The sequence below is a fragment of the Suncus etruscus genome, chromosome 3, assembly GCF_024139225.1.
Source record: "Suncus etruscus isolate mSunEtr1 chromosome 3, mSunEtr1.pri.cur, whole genome shotgun sequence".
In the NCBI taxonomy this organism is placed as follows: Eukaryota; Metazoa; Chordata; class Mammalia; order Eulipotyphla; family Soricidae; genus Suncus; species Suncus etruscus.
Genome location: NC_064850.1, coordinates 102,451,504 through 102,462,466, shown reverse-complemented (window position 1 = coordinate 102,462,466; position 10,963 = coordinate 102,451,504).

Sequence of the window (10,963 nt, the reverse complement as noted above, 5' to 3'; positions counted from 1 at the left end):
GCAAAGACCTAGACCAGGATATTTCTTTATTTTACTCTTACTCAGACCAAAACTACAAAATTTAAGACAGCCCAACTAAGATCCCAAGTTTGTTTTTGCTATCTTAAGTTTTGCAGTTAAGGTTAGCCTTAGGAGACCAGTCCATGAAGGAATTCACTGCTTGATGGAGTCTATTGAAACCAACCTACCCTTGTATTGCTTTTATTCTTATATGAAAACTCCTTACCATGACAGTGAAAAACCTTATGATTAATTTGAGAACATGAGTTCACCTTTTCCGACTTGCTGTCTTTCTGCTAGTAAAGCTTTTCCTCCAACAATAAGAAATGGTTTTAGCACTAGAAAAGTACTTTGTTTATATAGATTTTAACAGTGAGCAACAATAACTCACACCCTTTGTAATTCTCTGGGATCATTCCTGGTCAGAGTACCATATAGGATGCCAGGGATAAAATTCAGGTTGGTTGCATGCAAGGCAAGCAGTCTCCCAGTGTACCAAGTGTACCATCTCGACAGCCCTCATCAGGTAATGTTAAAATACATTGAGCTTACAATATGTTATTAAAATAAAAATGGTAAATATACAGTTACATATATGATAAATAGGAACAAGGGAGAAATTCAGTATAGAGATTTAGATTTGAGAGTCTTAAACTTACTTTTAAAAATCAAGACATTGACTCAGATTGCTGAAGGAGATCTGAGAGAAAGTAAACTAGTAGCAAGGTCTAAATAACGAATCCCATAAATAGAAATAAGTCAGGAAGATCATGAGAAGTCAGCAAACTGCAGCCAAGAAAACGGAGGAAAATTGATATTACTCCTTCCAAGAAAGCAAGAGAAAAAATTTCATGAAGGAGGAGGCAATAATATGAAAGGTGAAGTTGCTGACATGCCACCAGTTAATACCTGGCATGATGGAAAACATGGAAAGAATGTAGAGTTTATAAAAAAAATGAACACTAACTTCTTATATTCAATATTTAGTTTGTTTTCTATCAGATTACTAAATAACAATACACAATATAAGTGATTTTTGATAAGTGAAACAAAAACTGAATTTTGGTTTCAGTAATGTATGCTTTGACAATAATAGCTTTGGAGTACTTATGAAGAAAATAACCTAATTCAAGTGGATTTAAGATAGGAAGGTGGGAGGATTATAATGTCAATGACTACAGACTCCTCAGAGAAGATTTTGTTCTTTAAAGAGGAGTAGAAAAAATGGGGAAGTGTCTGTAAGGAGATGCAGGTTGAGAGCTTTTAAAGCAAAACTTTAAATATTTATATGTGCTTCAGTAATGGTAATTCTCCATTTGACTTTGTGAAATCTGAAGTAAATAAAACAATGACATAATCAAGTTAAAAAATAAAGGGATGGATTACACAAGAAAATGCATGGATTATACAAAATAATGTTGACTATAACTGAACCCAGTCAGTAATATGTAAGCATATGTGTGTCATATGTAAGCATATCAAAGTTTGAAAATCACTTCTAGATCTTCAGGTAGTTTTTAATTTGACTATATTTTATTTTTCTTATTTCTATTTTCATAGCTTCGTCCCTTCCCATTGCAAGCGTTATCTCACTGATTCATCTCAGTTTAGTTGAACTGAAAGATTTAAGTAATATTTGAGATAATGAAACAATATTCATTTAAATAATATTCTGAGTGACTCTGACAACATTTTTTGGGGGGGGGGCACATCTGTTGACACTCAGGGGTACTCCTAGCTCTGAGCTCAGAAATTGCTCTTGGGACATCCGGGTATTGAACCACAGTGTGTCCTAGGTCAGCCACGTGCAAGGCAAATGCCCTATGGTTGCGCCACCCCTCCGGCCGCCTCTGACAACTTTTAAAATGAAACTTAATTACATTTCCTGGAAACTTTTATCTTTATTATCTACCCCGCTATAAGGTATAAATAATCCTTACTTTTGACTTTTATTGGTAGAATTTCCTGCTCTGTTGTCTAAGTTCAAGCCCGTGGAATCTTGGCCTGCCTTTACATCTTATATTTTGTTTGGAAGAGATTCTTTTGCTCCATCTGCATTTCATAAACCCAGTTTTGTGACCATATCATGTTCACGTGGACTCTTGTGTTTTTCTCAAATAGTGTTTTTTTTCCATTGCTTCTCATTTTCACATAATGGGGTATGCTTTTTCATACATGTATGTTCTGTAGGATCTTGTTATCACATTAAATTTTATTTATTTTTAATGAAGTTACATAAGACTTGTCATATTTTAGAGAAAATTTTATAACTCTAAAATATGTTTTACACTGCAACTGCAACTTACCACCAAAGTAACAATATACTACCAAAGTTCATGGTACCTTCTCTCTTTAATTCTCTCTCTCTCTCTCTTTCTCTCTCTCTCTCTCTCTCTCACTCACTCACTCACTCACTCACTCACTCACTCACTCACTCACTCTCTCTCTCACACACACACTCTTTCTAAATCAGCTTTAATTCTTTGGCCTTGGTTTCAAAGATTTGCTTATAATTGATTTTACTCTTCTCCTGATTTACTTTCATTTATCACACATATGAGTAATACTATCATTCTAAAAATTGTTCTTATTCTGAATTATCAAACTTAGTGAAATCATTTTCCTGTTCCATTAATATTATCCCAAAAGGCAATGCATCATTTTTGTGGCTGAGTAGTGTTATGTTATATAAATATATCACATCTTATTTATCTACTCACCTAAGAGTTTTTAGAACTTGATTTTTGTAGTTACTACAGGTACAGATACCATATAATACACCTAAATCAGTGATCTATTTAAGGGTTTAGACTTAATCTTAACTTTATTTTGGTTGCCAAAGGTGGAAGGGAAGGACAATTTGGGAGCAAGTACTGTCTCTTTTTGTTTTATTTTTTTGTTTTTTTTTGGGGGGGGCACATTCGACATTACTCAGGGGTTACTTTTGGGTTTGCCCTCAGGAATTGCTCCTGGCTCAGGGGACCATATGGGATACCAGGGATTGAACCCGTGTCCGTCCAGGGACAGCTGTGTGCATGGCAAACACACTACGGCTGTGCTACCATTCCAGTCCTGGAAGCAGATGTTTTTTATAGATTATTTGTTTTTTGTTTTGTGAATCTGTATAGTGAATGCAAAGCTTCATATTTATGAGGCATGTGTTATATTCATCATTTCCTCAATTGTTGTTGTATTGGTAGACAGTGAAGAGTTGCCTTACTTCTATATATTTCCCCTCCCTGTAATATTTATTCAATTGAAGGTATGTTTATTTATGTGCTTCTATATATTCCTCTTGTGTACAACTGTTCATGGCTTCCTGTACAGGCACAAAGCAACTTGTTGGTTGAACAAGGATGCCTATACACATATGCAATTATCTAGGACATAGTTTCTTACTACTTTACCTTAAAATATTTTGATAACTTTAGATATACTGCTATACTTTATTATGTTCTCTTATAGATTCTCCAAAAAGACTTTAGATGTGCTAAAATTATTCATGCAACCTTGAGAATCACAATATCTTGCTTATAAATGCCTAATAAATTTTATCTAATTGTATGCTTGTCTTACTAATATATTCTACTTTAATATGACACCACTTAATACCTACATGTATAAAAACAAAAAATGTAAAGTTTATAAAATAAATGAACACTTTTTATAGTTAATATTTTGTTTCTTTTCTATCTGGATGCTAAATAACAATACATAATGTAAGTGACCTTTAATAATTAAAAAGCTTAATTAGTTAAAATTTTACAGTTTTTTGCTGAGCTCAACTCTGTTCTATTGGTTTATTTTAATATTAAAACATACTATTATTTACTTATAAATATTTATTTCACAACAGGAGGGACCAGATAAAGTACACATATAATTACATTACATAGGAATATTTTGTTGTATGAACATCAAAATAATAACATAAACCTAGAGTATCTATAGGTGATCTTCTCAAAGTTGAATCTGTTTTAAGATTGACATTTTTTAGGTAAAGTAATAGAATCCTCTTTTTAAATCTAAATCTGTACAAGATGTCACATGCCGAGCCTACATTCTTATCTTTCATTTACTTTTGCTATTTTTATTTCATTATATTCTTACTTCAAATAGATTGGGTTCACTGTAATGTGACAAAATATTATTCTGATTTTGGCAAGAATGGAAAAATTACATGTATTTTTTAACCAGTATACCTTATTAGTTTTAGTCATACAAAAATGTGTACAGAAGAGGACATTTCACTAGATTACCTCCTCTCTTCAAAAATTTTATTGGAGGGGCTCCATTAGTACTCAGGAGATTCCAGGGTCATTCTTTGTAACTGTCTAGTAGGCACAGGGGGTGAGCTAAAACCCATGCCCAGCAGTGCTGAAATGTTGTGCCACCAACCACATCTGCTGATTCTTGGGGGCTATGAGATACAGTATCAAGGACTGAACTCTGGGCCTAGCATATATGAGGCATGAGTTCTAGGCTTTTAAACTATCTTCATGATCCTTTCTCAAAATTTGTATTAACTGTATATAAGAGTGGTATTTCTATCACAGCTGACACATTATTATTGCTACAGTACATATTTTAAAGTAAGGTCACTCTAACTTATTCTATAGAATTTGACAAATAAATAGTAATATAAATTCACCATTTTAATTTTATTTAGAATATTCTCCTTCCCCTAATTGCAGTGTGCTCTTTCAAGTTTTATTCTTCCTTCTTTCTAAACCTTTGCAATCACTAAAGCTTTTTATTTCTCTTGAGTATTATTTTCTGTAGTCACTTTTACTTTTGCTAATAGATAAAAATATTCAAGAAATTATCTCAAATAATTTTTGGTTGCTTGAAAGTATTTTAATCTTCTTATTCAAAAAATAACTTGCTTAGACAATGTCATTCTGAGTACTATATTCAAAAGTGATTTGTTTGTTAGTAATGTCCAAGAGAAGCTAGCAGGTTTACTCCATATCTTCTTGTCAATTGTGATTCTTAGAATGCTTTCCTAGAAAAATACTGCAGTCTATAACATCATCAAAAATTATTGGTGTTGCGGCCACCGTGGTGGCGCTAAAAGTAAGGGGTCTGCCTTGCCAGCACTAGCCTAGGACGGACCTCGGTTCGATCCCCTGGCATCCCATATGGTCCCCTAAGCCAGGAGCAACTTCTGAGCATAGAGCCAGGAGTAACCCCTGAACGTCACTGGGTGTGGCCCAACCCCCCCCCCCCAATTATTGGTGTTTACTTGCAAATGGATCTAAATATTTTATGGATGATAACGTGTTTCACCTTAAAATTGGGTGTAGGTTGTATAGAAAAATGTTACACTAAATTTGGAAATGCATTTTCTCACCTCCAGAAATTTGAGTGCTAAATATATATTGTTAAACCAACAATCTATGATATTTTTCTCATAGCAATGATAATCAGAAATTAATAATCAGTAAATAATAACAAATATTTAAATCTTGGAATGTGTGCTTTCAATTATGGAAGCAGTCTAGGAACTGAGTAATGGATAGAGATTGAAAATTTTTTGAGGTATATGTTAGAAAAAGCCTGGATTTCTGTGTAACTTTTAAAGGCTATTTCTTTTACTTTTACTTTTGGGTCACATCCATTGATGCTCAGGGCTTACTCCTGACTTTGTGCTCAGAAATACTGGAGGTGCCTTGGTGAAGAAGTGGAGTATCAGGAATCAAACTTAGATAATCTTCATAGAGGGCATGCACCCTATCCCATTAGTTTATCACTCCAGCCCCAAAAGGCAATTCTTTTGAAAACCCAGAAAGGAAAAAACCAAACAGTAGAGAATGTTACAGTATTCTTAGTAGACCTTTGTCTATCAACAATATAAAAATAGAAATTTAGACAGTAAAGGCCAATATTTTGTGTTCTCAGATGAAAATAATGGCAGAAATTATTGGACAAAATGGAAGAGTCTTTGGTATAAAGTGGCATAAAGTGTGGGTGATTCATGATTATTTGTATTCTAGTCTTGTAGAAAGTTGGAACTGTGATTGATGAAAGTGTTTATGCTAGCTGAGGGAGTTTATTATTTATTTATAAATTTATTTATTATTTGGTTTTTGGTCTACACTTCGTGATACTCAGAGGTTACTCCTGGCTATGTGCTCAGAAATCATTCCTGGCTTGGGACCATGTGGGGTGCACGTGTCAGACACATGCAAGGCAAATGCTGTACCACGGCACTACCACTCTGGCCTGAGGAAATTTATTTTAAGGGGAGTTGAAAGAATGGTCAAGTAACTTTTTACTGATTATAGTGATTGTGATAAGGTAAATGAAATTTAGATGGATTAATTATCTCATATCTAAACTTAATCTCAAAATAAGAAGATTTTCTCTCTTCACCTTCATAATAAATTACTAAGAAGCTGGCCAAGTGTACACTGTTAAGAATGATTTGGGACATTGGTGATGGGAATGTTGCACTGGTTGATGGGTGGTGTTTTTTACATGACTGAAACCCAAATACATTCATGTATGTAAAAATAAAAAAAGAAATGTAAAAGCTGGGGCCAGAGCAATAGCACAGTGGTAGGGCATTTGCCTTGCACGTGGTTGACCCAGGACAGACCTTGCTTGGTTCGATTCCTGAAGTCCCATATGGTCCCCCAAGCCAGGAGCTATGACTGAGCGCAAAGCCAGGAATAACCCCTGAGAGTCACAGGGTGTGAACCAAGCCCCCCCAATAAATAAATAAATAAATAAATAATAAAACCATAAAAAGAAATATAAAAGCTATGACATCAGTCATTTTAATTAATGCCAGGTAGTCTTCTTTAAAACAGGGGGAAATGATTCTCCCAAAGCATTTCAGCTACCATTAGGCTGCACTCCTCAGTCCCAAAGTGTAAAGGCCCTAGTTAGAGCATTTTCAAAAAGTGGGAACCGCCTTTCTTTTACAGTGAGGCCAGATGACCCATGCCTGATGCTTTGGAGTGAAGCCAAAAAAAAAAAAAAAAAAAGTTGCATTGTAGACTGCCCAGCAGACATCAAACAGGTCCATTAGAACAACAGTGTTGATATGTGCCTAGCTCATGAGCTCTGTGGGGGTAAACATGCCCGACTCACCAATGAATCCATCTCCACTAAAAGGCTTCAAATTTGCTGTTCCCTGTACTACTGGAGTGTGGGCTTACTTGAAAACCATTATTCTTTCCACTTTTCTTTTCTTTCTTTAAAAACAGAAATCTTATGAATGTTTGCCTGCTTTATTTTGGAAGTTCACAACTGGTTTGCTCTCACAGGTTCACAGCTGGAGATGAAATCTTATCTCCAGATAAATCTCATCTGGTATTCTGTTATATCAGCACAAAAGAGGCAGAAATGATCTTCCTCAAATTGTTTTCAATTATCACTTTCTTATTTTACTTTTCTTGATTCCAGTTCCTCTGACCATTTAACTCATCACCATCTCAAATTTCTTTTAATGAAGAACCCTTATAAAAGCCTCTTTGAAAATGCCAGAGCTGTGCAATTGAGAAGATAAATATTAATAACATCCCATAAAATTGCCCAAAATACTGTGAAAATTACTTCCAGTTGTTACAGAATCCTTAGAAATACATCTTTATCTGCATGGTGCTTTTGTGTCAATCCGTTCATCCCTTTTTACTTTATGGACTTGAATTTTGATGTTTTTCTGCTTTCTTTTTTTTCCTTCATCGTCTTCTTAATGGGTTCTGGTAGTTACACTGAAAATTCTACTTAAGATAAAGGAAATAGAATAAAAACACAGTTTAGTTCACTCATCTCTGTTTCTTTCCCCTGTTTCACACCACTGAAAAGTCCCCTGCGGAGCTCTTCTCTGCTGCAGATCAATACTTCTTGTCTTAGTTTAATGAACACCACTCCATTGATCTCTCCCAGGTGCTGTGTTACTTTATGACAGGTTTCTTGGTTACACCTGGCTCTTAGCTAAGTCCAGGGTGCACCCTGCCATTCTCCACACAAAGCAGAGGTTACAATAGAAATTTTATTCATTACAGATTAATGCATGATTTTTCTTCTCCATTTGGGCAAAAAGCAAATAGATTTCCCACATTTCATTCCTCAGTTTTATTATTTTTATGGCTACATACCAAGAAGAATTTTTAAAACAGTGTAAGAAAAGAATTAGAAGTCACAAATCTTTAAAGACTTGTAAAACACATTTCTAGCTATTGAAAATTGCAGTCACTGTATTGGTTATTTTTGTTTGTTATCTTGTTACTATAGTAGCTAGTCATTGGGTAATCTCAGTTCCCAGGAAGACAGGACAGAGGTTATTTTACCTGACAAATACTCCATTGGTGGTATCCCCTTTCTTAGTTGTCCTGTGTTGGTGGCAAGAGGAAAACCAATAGCCTAAGTGGAACATAAAGTTCCAGTGCATGGTGGTGTAGGAACTCAGGGGTGGGATGGGGGGAATATTCCTGATACCACTGAGTTCTTCTCTGACTGTTCTAGCAAAGACATTAATATCAAGGAGTTTAGTAAGAGAATGAGGCTGTAAAATACAGAATTTTGACTGACAATATATTCTCTTATAGAGATCATTTGAGGATTTATACTCTGAACTAAGGAAGTCTAGAGCACCAGGACAAAGGAGTGGTTCTTACATGATGGAAAGTTGAATTCAATTGCCAAATCCTCTGCTAGTTGTTTGCTCTGCCTTATACTTCTATGGTAAAGAGGGTATATATTATATAATATGATAATGCATGTAGAAATATGTAATGGGATATGAAGAAGTAAGGAATTAATGTGCTTTCTTGTGTGTGTCTGTGTTGGGAATTGTGATGCTAGGAATTGAAACCAGGTCCTTAAGAATGCAGGGCAGGTACTCTCCCCAGGTACTACATCTCAGTCAATCATAATCCTTGTTCTTAAAGGTAATGCAACAGTTTCTCTTAAATTCTGAAAGTCTTCATTGACTTTATCTCCACATGTCAAAGGCTGGTTTGTATATCAAGGAAATAAAAATAACATTTTAGGGGAAGCTAAATTATACAGTGGCCCTGGATAGTTAAACTTTTGAGTTTTAATGCTCTTGTACCTCTTTCTGTTGTTAGTTGTTACACTGTATGTACTTGATTAACAAAACAACTGTTATTCCTAAAGCATACTACATTAATTTTGTGTTACGCTTTATTCACTTTGTTCACCTCTCATTGACTTGTAAACCTCCAAATTATGGTTGTGATCCCATGTGAACTTTCCCTTACTGCCTGACTGAACAAATGGCTAATTGTTGTCTTTTAGAATTGGTTTATTACAGCCAAATTTGTTTCTGTTCAAGGGAGGATTGTCATACCTGGTGGCATTTGGAAGAACTAGGAAACACCAGAGATAAAATCCAGGAGTCCTGCAAAGAAAAAAAAGTAGTAAATGCAATTTTCAATCTAATTTCAATGTGGGCTTTAATTTTTACACAGCAGCTATATAATCTAGTAGGCCAATAATGTTGTATAAGATTATCTCCTAAATTGATAATTTTTGTTTTGAGTTGTTGTGTTGTAACCACATGTGATATAATGGGTGAGGAATTTCTGTGTTTGTTTTCTTTAAATAAGAACACATAATGAAATCTTCACTTTCATGGCCCCAATGATCTTCCAGATTTCACCTCCTCACACCATTATCAAAATTATTCCATTTCCGACATATGAATTGTAAGTGTATGTGTTGGGACACACACAGATATTTAGATTACAGAACTATTCTCACTTTTCTAAATTGATCTTTTCTTACCCCATCTGCAGTCACTCTATTCAAACATACTGTCTTCATTGATCTAACTCAAATGCAGTTAACATAATTTTACCTCAAGATTTGCTTTCACTATTCTTTCTGGTTGATATGTTTTTACTAATGGAAATCTGCAGGGTGCAATTTCTCCCTTCTGAAAAGTCTTTGTTCAAGGGCTAGCTTCATCACAAAAGCCTTCAACAATGAATATATTATAAACTGAACCCATCTGAGAGTCCATTTTTATTCTTTCCTGTTCTATTTATTTGGTTTATTTTCTGTCTCCTTCAATTAGAGTGTAAACCCCTTGAAGTCAGAGTCTTTGTCTATTTTGTTTACCTCAGGTTATCTCTAACTAATAAAGAGATGTTAAGGGAATGATACTGAAACAACATGCCTAGTGTATCACAGATTAGTGAATTTCTGGTTCAGATAGTTCTATTAAAGGAAACCAATATCTATGCACAATCAGAGAGACAAATGGTATATTGTATATACCATTCAATTTAATTAAAAGCATATTCTACACCTAGAACAATTCTTGGTATACTTAATACTTAATAAAATTTGTCAATAAACAAATTAAATGCATGGTCAACAGAATTTAAGAATGGAGATATTCACTTTATACATCACAGAGACAAAGATCAGCACAAAAATCAACTTCTAAGATAAAAGAAACCTAGTTAAGTCTCCAAGAACTCTCACGTGATAGTGCTTAGTATTCATATCCTGGTATGAATATGGTTTCAATATGGTTATCTGCTGAACATGGGATAAAATTAAATAAAGGTCAAAGTTTTGAGGTTTTTACTGTTGATATCAACTCTTAGAAAACTAACTCACACTAACTTTCTAGTCACATGTTTTTTGGACAAACATAGTAATCCTATTTTTCTAAATATTGGAAAGTTGCCTGAAAATAAGAAACTATTTTGCAGCTGGTTTTTTAAATAAGGAAATCAAATTGAATATTTAATTTTAATGGAGGACAGGTAACGGAGACAAAAATAAATATCTGTTAAAAAGGCTAATTATCTCTTCCTAAATCCTACCCTGATGTCCAATTAGAGAAAGACATTAAAGTTCTGATTGCATATTTAGTACATGCTTCACATTTTGTTTCATCTGTTAACATCCCCAAAGAAATTGGCCTAATTTAATATCTAGAAAGTATTTCTCTAAAACATTTCCCTTTATCACTTGT